The sequence below is a fragment of the Eschrichtius robustus genome, chromosome 13 (assembly GCF_028021215.1).
Source record: "Eschrichtius robustus isolate mEscRob2 chromosome 13, mEscRob2.pri, whole genome shotgun sequence".
NCBI lineage: Eukaryota > Metazoa > Chordata > Mammalia > Artiodactyla > Eschrichtiidae > Eschrichtius > Eschrichtius robustus.
In genome coordinates this window covers 2,253,481-2,268,407 of record NC_090836.1, presented here as the reverse complement: position 1 = coordinate 2,268,407, position 14,927 = coordinate 2,253,481, and the positions used below count along the sequence as shown (strand labels likewise).

Below are 14,927 nucleotides of genomic sequence, written 5' to 3'. Positions count from 1 at the left end.
GTCTGAGAGCCCCTGGGAGCTAAACGTCTTGTGTACATCTAGTCTTCTGCTCTGATAGCAGCAAGCCATGTTCATAAAAACATGTGAAAGCTCAAAACATTCTACATAACAGATATAAACTATGGTCAGATTAGTATGAAAATCTTTTTGTTCCTACCCTGTTTTCCTTCCAGTGGAAGGACACTTCTGATCATCATTGGTAAATTTAACATTTGATTTTTCAAGATTGGTATCATCTCTCCCCACCTTAAAAATAGATTTGTAATATTATTAAGATTGTTTCCTTTTATATAGTGCTATCATGGGCTATATTTATAGCTTACAGAAGTTTCTTAACGCATGTTAAATTGTTTGTCTTTACTTATCCTTTTAAGTCTTAAACTGATTTCTGTGTCAGGAGTGGTGGGGATTTTTGACTTGAGTAAGCTGAGCAGTCTAAAAGCATTACAAATGCAAACATGTGTCTCAGAACTATAGAGAATCATTGTCTTATATAAGAAAGTCTAGTTGTAAGTTAACAATGTAAACTGTGCTTTTAAAGCAGTTTACTGATTTCTGCAGAAGTCATCATTTTTCATCAGTGCAAAGATTGAAGATACTGTTGTTATGAAACATTTTATTGATAAACATATGGAAAGTACATTTTTAATATTCAAGGATCCGAGGAGATGTGACAGTTAACTTCACAGCCGTCATCTCTTTGCCATTGTGTAATCACTTGAGTATTTAAATCAGGCTCTGTCAAGAGGAACCTAGTAAGTTTCACTGTGGACTCTTGCTCTCATGTCAGTGAGTTTGAATCTCCTTTGTTATGGTGACTGGTTATGAAATCAGTCACTTGACAGACCCTGAAGTGAGACTGCTGGAAATACGTCATGTCTGCCTTCACGGTGACAGCTGGCTACAAAACAAACCCCACCAGAGCCTTTCTGCAATTGACAAGGGACTTCAAAGGCCAACAGGGCTGCCACTTCAAAGAGAGTTCTGCCATCTCTGGCTTGTTGAAAGAAGAAGTTAAATGGCTGTACCCGGCCATAGCAGAAATCTCCATGTTTAGACTTCTCCTCCTTTTGATCTTAGAGAGATGTATGAAATGGGCTTCAAGTTAAAGGAAGATACAGTCCGCGGTAACGGCGACCCAATATTATTCTGCATTTCAATCCACTTATTAACGGAAATTACCCAAATATGTTCAAATAACAGCATGTCTAAAAACCGTCTCAGACAGCGAATGTTCAAAAGAAGAGTTGAAACTGTGTGAATGTTGTAGCCACCTTCACAAGTGCGGAATAAGTCAGATGGTGAATGAAAATGAAACTCTCAGTGTTTTAAAAGCGCTCCTTCAGTTTCTGCTTGTAATTTTTACCCCGTTTAGCAAAATCAAGCTCTGAATGTTGATAGTAAGAATGAGAGGCAACTAAAGCCTACCATCTCAAGGCCGATCTTCATGGTTTAAACTGACATTTCTCTACTTTCAGTAACTCTGTACTTAAAAATTTAAACAACTTTGTACTATTCAAAATCTTATTCATCCAGTTATGCTGGATACACTTTTGAATTAATTACTTCATCTTTGTATTAAACAAGCAAGCAGAAATCTCAGAGTTTTAATACAACCTTTAATAGAAGATCAGAATACTAAACAAGCATCTTCAAGAATAACAAGGAAAAGGCAGCAACATGAATTCCTTCAGTTAGAATGGCATGACCTTTTCTTAATTACATGGTTTTCCTCTTCTCCTATGTATTATAGAAGGATGAAGCTAAAAATCCTTAAAATTCTTTCACCCTGAACTTCTATTTTCTTATTTCCTTCTTACATAAAATAAAAAAAGTTTGACTTGCCAGAAGCTTGGACCAATACAACTTCCTCTATAATTTTGCCAGATGGGGTCACTAGACAACAGCTAAAGGAAGTCTGAAGGAAAACTGAAGCCTTCAGGAAGTAACCACATGCAATGGTTATGACAAAAAAGCAAAACAAAACAAAACAAAACCCCTGTATTAATCAGTAGTTCGTAAAGTAGTTCTTAAAATAGTACACTTCTGGTTGTCTTTTTGGTTAGTTTCTTACTTTTGAAAAGTTTTGAAAAAATAGTACATGATTATGTTTTCCTGGAACTAAAGGAAATACCTGTGTCTCTGAATTTCAGGTTGATTTTTCCTTTTTATTCAACAAAAGGACCACATCTGTGTTTTCAAAAGTTAAAATCAGATGAAAAAATTAACTGCAGTGGAGAAGAAATAAAACCTTGGCACACCCCAAAATGAACCACACAGTTGAGTGCCAGAGTCTGTAGATGCTGGTTTTCAAAGTAGGCGTGTTTTTATACTTGTGTCTAAACTGTGTAACCACTGCCACACTGGGAAGTGCTTTTGGAATCTTTGTGGCAGATCTGTAACAGATGATGTTTAGTTTGCTTGTAATGGTTCTTGGGGTGTCTGGCCCTTATTCTGTTACCTCCTGCTGTGCAGTTTGAGAAACCAAGTTATTGATGATAGAGGCAGTCATCCAGGATACGGCTGAAGGTGAGATCGTGGGAGCCAGATGGCTTCCTGCTGATCTTTATATGCAGTCTATGTTCTCCTTGGCTGTGCCTTCCTGGATGTTTTCAGTGAAACATATTTTCCTAGAGAAATCTGCACAGTGGCACTTATCCTACACAGCAGATAAGTTCTCGTGTGTGGCGTGGCCCGAGCTCTGCGTCGGTGCCTCTGTGTCCCTTCCTCTGACCTCCACCCTCTTTAGTGAATTAACGAAGAGGCAGCGAGGGTGGGTGTGAAGGGCTTTGAGCCAGCATCAAGTGACGTGGGTTCGGTTTCTTTTGTTTATTAACTGTGATGTAGGGCGAGTTTCATAGTCTGTCTAGGGCTCTGTACTCTCACCTGTGTGGAGTAACTTATTCCCCCACAAGTGTTTTGGTAGCCTCTAAAGGCAGTACACAAATGTTGAGCCTCATTTATTATGACCAGACCAGAATAATCCTGTGTGTGTGTGTGTGTGTGTGTGTGTGTGTGTGTGAGATACTTAGGAGTTCCCTCTTGGTATCCTTGGGTTGCCAGACATTAAGTCCCACACTTTTACTTTACTCCTTTGGCTAATAATATACTTTTGATAAGGTCAAATAACTGTCATTGGTCAATATTTTCTTTGTAACCAGTTTTCAGGGGTTATATGGAAATATGTTTTCCCCACAAAATGTATCTCTAATTAATGAAATGTCACTTATTTACTTCTAGGTAGCTATTTGATTTTTTTTTTAGCAATGCAAATGAGGATTAACATTTCCAGTTAAAATGCCAGTAAGTTTTTGGTTTCATTGTTGAAAAATTAAGGAAACAGTCTGAAGCTGTTTTATTCAAATTGTTCAGTTGACCTTAGAGGAAGGGCTTGAGCCCTAAATGCTCTGTTCCCTGTTGGTGACTTCATGCTAGTGAGAGGACTGCTGTTTTCTGTAATAAAGGTGAATTAAGGTTTTCTCCATGTGAAATAACCAAATACATAATTTTAACTAAGGAAATTTCTTTCCGAAACCTAGGCAACTTATACAGCCCTCCTATCATGTACTGTATCCTGTTACCTTGACTTCCCAGCAATGCAGAAAAAGTTTTTTTTCAGGAGAGAACTTACCAGAGCTCGAAGTTCAAGGGAAAGTCTTGTCATTCCTCCTCTTTTTGTATTTCTTTTCCTGAGTTACCCAGATGCAGAAGAGTGCAAAATGATAGTTGTCCCATCTTCTTTGCTGGAGAAAGAAAATGTGATGTTATTTAGATTATTTCTGTCCTTCTTTCTTATAGGCATAGAATAGGAGCCGTGGAGTTTATGTGGACCTAGGAAATTATTAATTTTATATTTTACTTGATTCTGGTACAACCTGTTTGTTGCTAAGATAAGCAAATTATAGCAGACATTAATCAAGTAACAGTCTCTGGAAAAAATAGTTTTCAGTGCTTAATTCAGATTTTTACCTTTTAGTTTTGATGCTGTGTTACCAAGAAATCACCTAAGGAGAATTGGCAGTGAGATAAACATTGGCCCTTCCAAAGCCTCTTTCCACCCTCAGTCACTCAGATGATGAGAGTCCTACCAGTAGGGGGACATTTGCTTTGCTTTGAAAATGTGCACCCACATTTTATTGATGTCTGATTTTTTCAAGCTCCACTTTGGAGTGATGAGTGCTTATTATAGGGTTTGTCTACCCAAGCCCTCTGTGTTGGTTTAAAAAAAAAAAAGGAAAATTGAGATGGCTTGAAAAAGAAGCATTTCTTTCACATTGTTGTGTTTCCACTCTTTTAAAATTGATCTTCAGTTGAAGATTTGTTACCACAGCGTAATGTTACTGGAAACTTAAAGGCAGCTACCAGTGAAGGAATACAGCCAGTCAGTGTGAATTTAGCTCCCCTGCATGTCAGCCTTCACTGTGCGGGTGCTTGTGAGCCACATGCATTGTTAAGCATTATTAAGTGTCCTAAGGGGTGTGAAGCATATTTTGAGGGACGGTAAAAACACTTTGTAAATTCTTCACCCATGGAGCACATTAGTTATTAAAAGTGTCATTTTATTTGGCATTGTCGAATATTGGAGAAATCCAACTACATATAAGAAGTCAAGAAATCTAGTGACTCCCAAAGTTGAACTGTGGTTTCTGTGGTTTTTTTCTTCAGTACTATTATCTGTGACTTCTACTCACACTTGGGTTCTTCCTTATAAAGTCCAGAATAAAAGATAGTAGTAGTGCCTGACAGTCCCTAAGTCTAACATTCTGCTGAATTCAGTGGTATCTGTTACCATTAGGTTACGTCAAGAATCACTTATATCGGGCTTCCCTGGTGGTGCAGTGGTTGGGAGTCCGCCTGCCAATGCAGGGGACACGGGTTCGAGCCCTGGGCTGGGAGGATCCCACGTGCCGCGGAGCGGCTGGGCCCGTGAGCCACGGCTGCTGAGCCTGCGCGGCTGGAGCCTGTGCTCGGCAGCGGGAGAGGCCGCGATGGTGAGGGGCCCGCGCACCGCGATGAAGAGTGGCCCCCGCTCGCCGCAACTGGAGAAAGCCCTCGCACAGAAACTAAGATCCAGCACAGCCATAAATAAATAAATAAATTAAAAAAAAAAAAAAGAATCACTTATATCTTATTTCCAATAAACAGAATAGAGAGTTATAATCAACACTGTCATATAAGTCATATGCATTCAAATGGGGACTAAAAAACCCAAAATATTTAAATTCTTATTTTAGGGGCATCTGATTGATTTTGAAGTGCCCACTCTCTTCAGAGAACCTATTGGAGTTAATTTTGCTGTGCCTCTCATCCTGCATTTTAGCAGACGTTGCCCCCCACCCCCAAAAGCCCCCGAGCATCTGTGCTCTGCACCTTCGTCCCCGTATTGTTCAGTGCTTTCTCGCTCTAACCCAGCTCCTCCACTCTTCTCATCCCTTTTACATTTCCTGCTAGGTCACCAGAATTCACAGCTTCATCTATCTCCATTTATTCACCCATTCAACAAATATTCATTGAGTATCTGCTCTGTGCCTGGCCCTGGCACATACATTCTTACTTTACTTCTTGGACCACGTTCACCTTCTTTGCCCGAAGTGTAATCTGGCCTCTCCCCTGGAAACTCCCCACAGCCCTTCCTGGTGGTCAGTAAATGTTAATTCCGTCTTGCTTCCTTTTACCCTTCAGACCACTGGTCCATCACACCCATGTAAGAGCCTCTGCTTCCTCAGGGCTCATGCTGTTCAGCTGTAGTGTGAAGCTTTTCGCTGCAGACTTTTGCTGCCTCAGCGGCTTCAGCATCTGTGTGGATAACGCACTTGTCTGTCCTCTCTGCTTCCTGGCCCAAGAGGTCGCTGCCTTTCTTCATTCCATACCTAGCATCCTAGACCTTGCTGACCCACTCCACCTCCAGCCCACTCATTATAGCGTCGTCCTCTCAGATCACACTTTCCTGTCATTTCAGCTTTCAGGTTTCCACTGCAACTATCTTTCTTGAGTTTCTTTGTCTCTTTCTGCTTTATACCAATCCACTGGCCCTGGCTTTGCGTCCCTCTCTGTTCAGCTTAGATTCCTTGGCCCATTATTTTAGTCATTCTGATTTTAACATTCTAAATCATCTCGCTCCTCTGTTTGGTCACATCCTTTGGTACCTCTGTGGCTCTGGGGAGAAAAGCCAAAAACCCCTCGTATGGCCTGCACAGCCCTGCATCTGCCCGCTTCCTCCTTTCCTGCCATGTGTGCACTCTTCTTCCCCTTGCTCTCAGGGCTTGTGATACTTTCATCTTTTTCATCTTCTCTTGTAGGTATATGCATTCCCACTTCAGGGTTTCTAAACTTGCTGGGCCCTGGAGCTGGAATGCTCTTTTCCTCCCCATCTGCTCCTTGACTTTCTTGGGGAAACTTTCTCTAGGCCCCCAAAACATAGATCAAAGCCTCATGTTACTTATTCTCATGGCATCCTGTTCTTCCTTACATAAAACTATTCATGATCTATGATTATACATTCACAAATATTATTAGTTAATGACTGTATCTCTACATGGAGCACTAGGGAAGCACGTGTATTTCTATTAAGCCCTGGTGGTATAATACACAGTGCCTGGCACATGGAGGGAGTTAAGTACCTGGGGGGGAGGGGAGCGGATGGAAGCGAAGGGAAAGAAAGGAGGGATAGAAAGATGCAAAAGTGGGCATAGGCACACTCCCCAGAGGGATTCATTAGATACAGTTGTGGGAGGCTGTTTTAGGACTTTTTGAACACTGATACATTGTAGCAAAGCTGCATTAACTGTGACCAGCAGTGGAGTCCCACCACCTGGTTGGAACCCTAGCTCTGCCTCCTCCGGCTGTGTGACCTGGGGTAAGGCACTTAAACTCTCTGAACCTGCTTCCTCTTCTGTAAAACTGACGCTAACAATAATGCCACCTCATAGGATCCTTGTGAGGATGACGAGACAACATATGTAAAAGGCTTAGCGCATTCAAAGTATTCAAATAATGTAAGTTGCTATTATTATTATTGTAATAGCTATAGGTATTCCATATTCATAAAATACTGCACTATTGGTATATATCTGGTCAAAGAATTACCATGCTTTGGCAAAGAAAACATATGGGGATAAAGAGAAGATTTCTAGTATAAATACTAGCATAAATCTCTTGGGAATTCTGTGAATTCAAATTCTAATTAGTAGTGGTTGTGAGGTACCTAAAGCAGTTTGTTAGGAGAAGGTAGGGGAATGTATGTATGTAGGTATGTATGTAAGTTCCCATCAATACTTCAAACATGCTTTTCAACTCGAGAGCTAGCTAACTTTTTTTTGGGGGGGGGGGCTTGTGTAACAGAGTGGGTCTTAATCTAGAATTTCATTGAAATCAGGAAAACTAGGGGACTTATCATATGAAAATCTGACTTACACAATGAATGCTTAACCTCTAGATAATCTTTTTGTACCCCTCCTTTTTTCTTCTAATCATTTTTTTTTCCTTTGGAGACGTATGCCTCTTATCTTCCCAAGAAACTGTAACAAGATTTTCCATAAGCATCTTGGAAACTACAAAAAGTATTTTGCTCTTCGTTGTGGAACAGAAGAAGGCGGGAAACTTGAAGGTGCGGGCTCTGCCAGCACCTACCTGAAGCGCCCAGTTGCTTTGCTCTCTTAGGGAAAATGGGTCTGTGGTAAAGCCATGATTTGTTCCCTTCTTATTCTGAGTAAAAGTTTATTAGCTTGTGATTTAAGCAAACCATCTGGTCCTGCTGGCACTGCACACTGTCAGCCCTGAACTTTCTCCTTAATATTTTAGTGGAGGCAGTTAGGTTACATACTTGAATCCCAGCTCTGTTGTTTTTTAAATGTCTTATAGCGTGTGCTTTTGAAAATCATACTGTGACCTGGAGCACATTTTAAAATTGTGGAGAATTTCTTCATTGTTCGGTGTGGTATGTATCTTTTCTTCTACTCGGCTTTCACTACCTTCATTTCTCAGTGTCTGTACCCAAAACTACACAACGACTGCTGTGTGGTGGGCACAGAGCGGGGTGGGTGTCCGAGTGGGGACAGCTGAATGTGTTCTCTGGGACTGTGGGAAAGCAACAGAAAGTGAAGAATTTCCATCTGGCTTTGAAGCTGTTTCCCTGGCTTGGAACCAGAGCACAAATCAGGTGATTAGTTGGAAATCCTGGTTTATGGCACCATTCTTGCCTTAAATGCTAAAGTGCTTTAAAGCTTATTTGGATGTATGTATGATCTGAGGTAGAAATACCTTGATACCTTGATCTGGCACTCAAGTGGATGGGAAAATTAAGCAATCTTCAAGAAAATTATGCTTTACTAACAGGCAAAATTCTGTAAGTTCAGGTTTGGAATGAAAGATAAAACATATCTGTAACCATGGCAGACTAGATGCTGGGAAAATAACTTCCACAGAAACAATTGAAGATGGCTGATAAAATATGCATGCATAAGTTGTCAAGAATGTAGAAAATTCTCAGGCCAGGGGATGAATAGAGAGGGAATTCAAAGATAAGTACCTGGTAAGCTGTTGAACTTGAACGTTGGTTTTTGTATCTTGGCAGGACAAAAGAAAATGTCCATGGCAGCCCAAGGTAGAGAGACTAAGAGACAAACCTCCCCCCTTTTTATAAAAAGGATCCATAACACCCAGAATTGGTCCTTTGAAAACACTAAGAAAATTGACTGGCCTTTGGTGAGACTAAAAGAGAAAAAGAAAGAAGGCACAGTGAGCAAGCGACCTTTGGAATGATAAAGGGCTCCTAACCACAAGTCCTGCCAGCATTGAAAGATACAAGGATATCTTTGCCAGTACATTTGAAGATTTAGCCTAAATGAGCAAATGCCAAGGAAAAGGAAACTTAGCAAAGCTAGCTAAATATGAAAAAGAAAACCTGAAAAAAAAAAAGAGTTGGTAATAAAATTTTTTCCCACAAATTTCAAGCCCAGAGAGTTATATTGGTGATTTTTAATAAACTTACAAGGAACAAATCATTTCAGTCTTATAGAAACAATTCCAGAAAAATAAAAAAGAGGGACATATTTTATAAGGCCAGCATAACTTCATATCAAAACTTGACAAAGTTAATACAGGAAAGTAAAAGTTTAGGCCTGTCTCAAGCACGAACATAAATACAAAAATTCCTAAACAAAATATTGCCAATCCAAAATGAGTGTATGTGAAAAAGAAAGATATGCTTGAAGAAGTTAGGTTTATTCCAGGATTTTAATATTGGTTTCATTAGAAGACTAATTACTGTAGTCTACCACATTAAAATATGATAGGAGAAAAGTCATGTAATCATCTCAAGAAATGCAGAAACTTAACATTAATTTATAATTTAAAAAAATTCTTAACTAGCTAGTAGTAGACGGGAATTTCCTTAACCTGTCAAAGGACAGCGATTAAAAATTATACTACTTAACTTATGGATAAAACTTTTAAAGTATTCTATTTATGATCAGGAATGAGACAGAGTGCATGCTGTCAACATCTTTGTAGACTTTCTGGGCTCTGCAGTAAGGCAAGTAAAAGAAATAAATACTATAAGGATTGGAAGGTAAGAGAGAAAACTATCGTTAAGATATGAATGGTTGTCTACATTAAAAGTCCATAAAGAGTATTTAAGTAGACACTAGATACAGTATAAGTTGCATTTCTATAGCCTGCACCAAAATGAAAATTACATTTTTTAGAAAAAGATACTATTTAATATAGCATTTAAAAAAGTGTAAAGTTCCAAGGAATAAATATTATTAGAATGTTCAGGATCATTATGGGGAAAATTATAAACCTCTTCTGAAAGATATTAAAGTCCTAAATATATATTTCTTCCATGAACTGTTGTAGAACAGTGCCTGGACTATGCTAGACTCAGGAGATATTTTTTGCAGAAATTCAAAAATAGCTAAGATATTCTTGAAAAGAGAACACCATTTCTCTTAGATGTCAAACCTTATAAAGCTATAATAATTAAAATAATGTGGTTTTGGTGTAGGAATAGGCAAACCAGTGGATCATAATAGAAAGCATAGAAACATATCCATGCTTACGGGGTTACTGGATGGATGTCAAAGGTGAAGATAGAATAGATTCTTCAATAAATGGTACTGAGACACTGATCAGTGTTATTGCTAAAAGTGAGACAGACAATCATTAATGTGATATAATGTGATGTACACACCTTGCCTATGGAGTACTGTTGTCAGAAAGACAAAACCCAAATCTCATGAAGCCTTTACCTATTACTTTCAGTTTACAAGAAACATGAGGATCAGAGGAACACCATAAATAGTATCATTAAAAAAAAAAAACAAAAAAAAAGCTGAATCCAAAATGTGGGTCATTCTATAAGACAAGTGACTCATTTTTGCTAAGAAGTTAATGGCATGGGAACTTTAAAATGGAAAGCAGTGGGGTAGTTGTCCAAGCACCTTTCAATCAAAAGAATATTCTTCCCTCATTGAATTGCCTTGACACTCTTGTCAAAAATCAGTTTACCATAAACGTTAGGGTTTATCTCTGGATTCTCAATTCTTTTCCATTGGTCTCTTTGTCCATCCTTATGCCAGTACCATCCTGAAACTCTGTAGTAAGTTTTGAAGTCAAGAAGTATGAGTCCTCTCCCCCCACCCAACCCAGATTACTTATTTTAGCTGTCTTGCATTTCCATATGAGTTTTAGGATCAGTTTCTGGGAAACTGTCAGTTTCTGGGAAAAAAAGAGAGAGCTTTTATAGGGATTTTGTTGAACCTGGAGATCAGTTTGGAGAGTATTGCCATCTTAATATTACGTCTTTCAATCCATGAACGTGTTGTCTTTCCGTTTATTTAAATCTTTAATTTCTTTTAACAATCTTTCATAGTTTTCAACAGAAATCTTGCTTTTTTTGGCTAAATTTATACCTAGGTATTTCCTTCTTTTTTATGCTATATTAAATGGAATTGTTTTCTTACTTTCATTTTTGGAATGTTCATTGTCTATGTATCGATATACAGTTGATTTTTGTATATTGATCTTGTATCCTGTAACCTTTGTATACTTATTTGTTTACTTTTTTAAAAATTTATTTTAATTTATTTATTTTTGGGTCTTTGTTGCTGTGCGTGGGCTTTCTGTAGTTGCAGCGAGTGGGGGCTACTCTTTGTTGCGGTGCGCGGGCTTCTCATTGCGGTGGCTTTTCTTGTGGAGCATGGGCTCTAGGCATGCAGGCTTCAGTAATTGCAGCACACAGGCTCAGTAGTTGTGGCTCACGGGCTCTAGAGTGCAGGCTCAGTAGTTGTGGTGCACAGGCTTAATTGCTCCGCAGCATGTGGGATCTTCCCGGACCAGGGCTCGAACCCGTGTCCCCTGCATTGGCAGGTGGATTCTCAACCACTGCACCACCAGTGAAGCCCCTATTTGTTTACTTTTTAAACTGGATTCCTTAGGATTATTCTCTTTATAAGATTATATCATTTTCAGCTAGAGAAAACTGTATGTCTTCCTTTCCAATATGGATGCCTTTAAATTTTTTGCAGCTTACTTTTTACTGGCTATCATCTCTAGTAGAATATTAAACAGAAGTGGTGAGAACAGACATCCTGGTCTTGTTCTTGGTCTTAGAGGGAAAGCATGCAGTCTTTCATCATTAAAAGTTTTTCATAGATGCCATTTATTGGCTTGAGGAAGTTCTCCTCTATTCCTAGTTTCTTGAGTATTTTTATCATGAAGGGGTTTTGGAAATTGTCAAATGCTTTTTCTACATCTTTTGAAATGATCATGTGGTTTTTGTCATGTATTTTATTAATATGATTTATTACATTTATTTTATATGTTAAACCAACCTTGCATTCTTGGTATAAATCTCAATTTTTATATCTTGCTGGCTTTGATTTTATAGTATTTTTTGCATCTATGGTCATAAGGGGTATTCTTCTAAGCTTTCTCTTTTTCTTTCTTCGGCTGTGTTTTTTCTGGTTTTATCAGAGTTTCTGTGTCATGATCCTTATTTTCTCTTGTTTTTTTGGCACTACATGTGCGAAGTCCATCTTTTGTATATTTCTGCCTCCTAATCTGGAATCAATAATTTTTCCAAGGAGCCCATTCAGTTTAGTGAGAAACTGTAATCTTAGAGCTGTGGTCCTTAGTGCTGTTGACTGTCATTGCTTTTAACTCTGGAGTGGTGAGTCCGTAGGTGTGCGTTTTGCTCTTAGATCCGGGTTATACTCCTATGGTGGGCCCTTTTTTTATCTGCATGAATAAACATAATTTTGGATGAAATAAAGTCAGTAGATACCATTTTTTCAGTGTTCATAAACTGATAAAACTGAGTAGTGATTTATTTTGGAATATATGCATCAGAGGTAAAAATAAAGAAATGCAAGGAAATAAGTACACAAATTAAGAATAGTGATAACCTGTCACAGGAGAGTCAGAGGATACAGTTGGATAATTGCACTTAACAAAAGCTACTGGGTCGTGAGTATATTAAGTGTGTGTTTTGCTCTTAGCTCTGGAATATATACATATACCTTTTATCAGTGCATATGATATTTCAGATTGATCATTTATGAAATTTAAAGGTGGTTATGTGCAATATAAAACATTGTTAAATTATTTTTCCTATAAGTTGTCTTTAAGTAATTTCTGATCTTTTGCCAAGTAGGCCAAAGTACCTTCCTCCCATGACTGTGAAGTCCTTCTGCTGTTTGCATTGCTCAGTCTGTTGGATATCCATGTTGATAAAAATGAGTCTGACCATCATACCATATTAAAAAATCAATTGCATATATGTTGTATATTTAAATGTGAATGTATAGTCCAATAAAGGATTTAGAAGAAAGAATAATATCCTCATGGCCTTGAGGTTAACAAAATTGTCATGTTCATTATACAAAAAGCTCTGAACATAAACATGTATAAAGGAAAAATTTTGTTAAACGCCATTAAAATTTAAAACTTCTGTTTATCAAAAGTGCCTTCAGTAAATTTTGCTATTTTCGCACAGTGGAATATCATACAGTTATGAGAATTACAGAACTACAGTTTTACCCAGCAATGTAGATGAATCTCACAGATATAACACCAGTGGGGAAAAAAAAAATCTGTGCTTAAAATTATATACTATGTAATTCCATTTGTATAAAGTTAAAACGAATAGACAAAACTAATCTAGAGTGTTAGAATAATGGTTACTCTTAATCTAGAAAAGGGATATGGGGGGGTTGGGGTGATGGTAATGTTCTGGTTATTGGTCTGTGTGCTCTTTGTATAGGTTTGTTCACTTAGAATTCTTCAGGTTGTGCATTTATAAGTTTTGTGTATTTTTCTGTATTTATGTTGTATTTCAATAAAAGTTTACTAAAAATTTTAGATGCAAAAGAGTATGTGTATAGAGTGGGCTTACCTTTGTATAGGAGAAGGAGGAATAGTTTATACATGCTTGCTTGTGTATGTATAAGATATCTCTTCAAGTTATATAAGAAACTGATACCATTGCTTACCTGGAGCAGTGAAGGACAGGGTGGGAGGGAGATTTTGTGAGATACGCTTAAGTTCATAAAAGATGGACACATCTCACTATTTATTAGACCTTCTATGAATGATGCTGTTGATGGCTGATTTTGTGTTATAAGAGTGCCTTATGCCTTGGGGCATAATTTAATGTAGTTTTTGCTAAGATTTTATATGAATTAAACTGATAATGTAGAATCATCCTTATTGACAGTTTTCAAAAAGGCGGGCAGTTATATATGTTCTTGTAAAGCTTGCTGATATGTGAATACATATCCAAAGAGATCTGCATAATAAGAAGTCTCACAGCAACTGGGACTGTCAGGGTGCTGCTTAGCTGAGAGCATTAACTTGATCACTTCTGAGAAGATATCCAAAGTAAAATAATTCAAGTGCCAAAAAACTAAATGTAACTGTTTTTAACACTAATCCATCTACCTACACTCACTTCTACCTCTGGAAAGGATTATAACCAAGATTATTTCTTGTCAAGTAGCAAACTGACTGTAAACTCTTGTGATTGGTATACTTGGCTGTTTGATTATCTGGTTGAGGTTGTTTTTAGGTAATAACAGATATTTTGGCAGCATATTTTTGCCTCTGAATTAAGATGAACATGTTTATTTAAATCTGATTTTGGGACCACCCAGAGTAAGTGGAAATAACTGATGAAGTACAGAACTTGCTCTCTTAGTTTCTTTTTTTTAGCATTCTGTCTTCTTTCTCTCATGTTTTTACAGGTCTTTTATTTTATTTAGTTATTTTAAAATAAACTTATTTATTTATTTATTTATATTGTTGGCTGTGTTGGGTCTCCATTGCTACACGTGGGCTTCCTCTAGTTGCGGCGAGCAAGGGCTACTCTTCATTGCGGTGCGCGGGCTTCTCATTGCAGTGGCTTTTCTTGTTGTAGAGCATGGGCTCTAGGCACGCAGGCTTCAGTAGTTGTGGCACATGGGCTCAGTAGTTGTGGCTCGCAGGCTCTAGAGCACAGGCTCAGTAGTTGTGGTGCACGGGCTTAGTTGCTCCACGGCATGTGGGATCTTCCTGGACCAGGGCTCGAACCTGTGTCCCCTGCATTGGCAGGCAGATTCTTAACCACTGCGCCACCAGGGAAGCCCTTTACAGGTCTTTTAAAAGCATTCTGTCTCTTCTCTATCTGGTCATATAGTTTTTTTCTTTTCTTTCTGCCTTCCTCAAAAAATCTCTACCTACCTAGCTTTAGAGCAGGAAATTATCCGATTGAATTCTAGCTGTTTCTTTAACAAGAAATTCTTGTAATGGTATAAACAGAAGAATCTTAGTTTGAACGAATAAAAATGACTCATTTATGTTTATTCTGCATCTGGTATTAGTCAGGTTTATGGCTTTTATTTCCTAAAATCCTTCTAGAAATATTTATTATGATTTTGTTCCTTATATTT

At 38.1% G+C, this 14,927-nt stretch overlaps 1 protein-coding gene across 5 annotated transcripts in view; it reads left to right on the top strand.

The window, feature by feature from the left end:
• Positions 1 to 14,927, top strand: part of ERC1 (ELKS/RAB6-interacting/CAST family member 1) — a 420,180-nt gene that overhangs the window by 218,728 nt on the left and 186,525 nt on the right. The gene's annotated exons all lie outside the window — the stretch shown is intronic.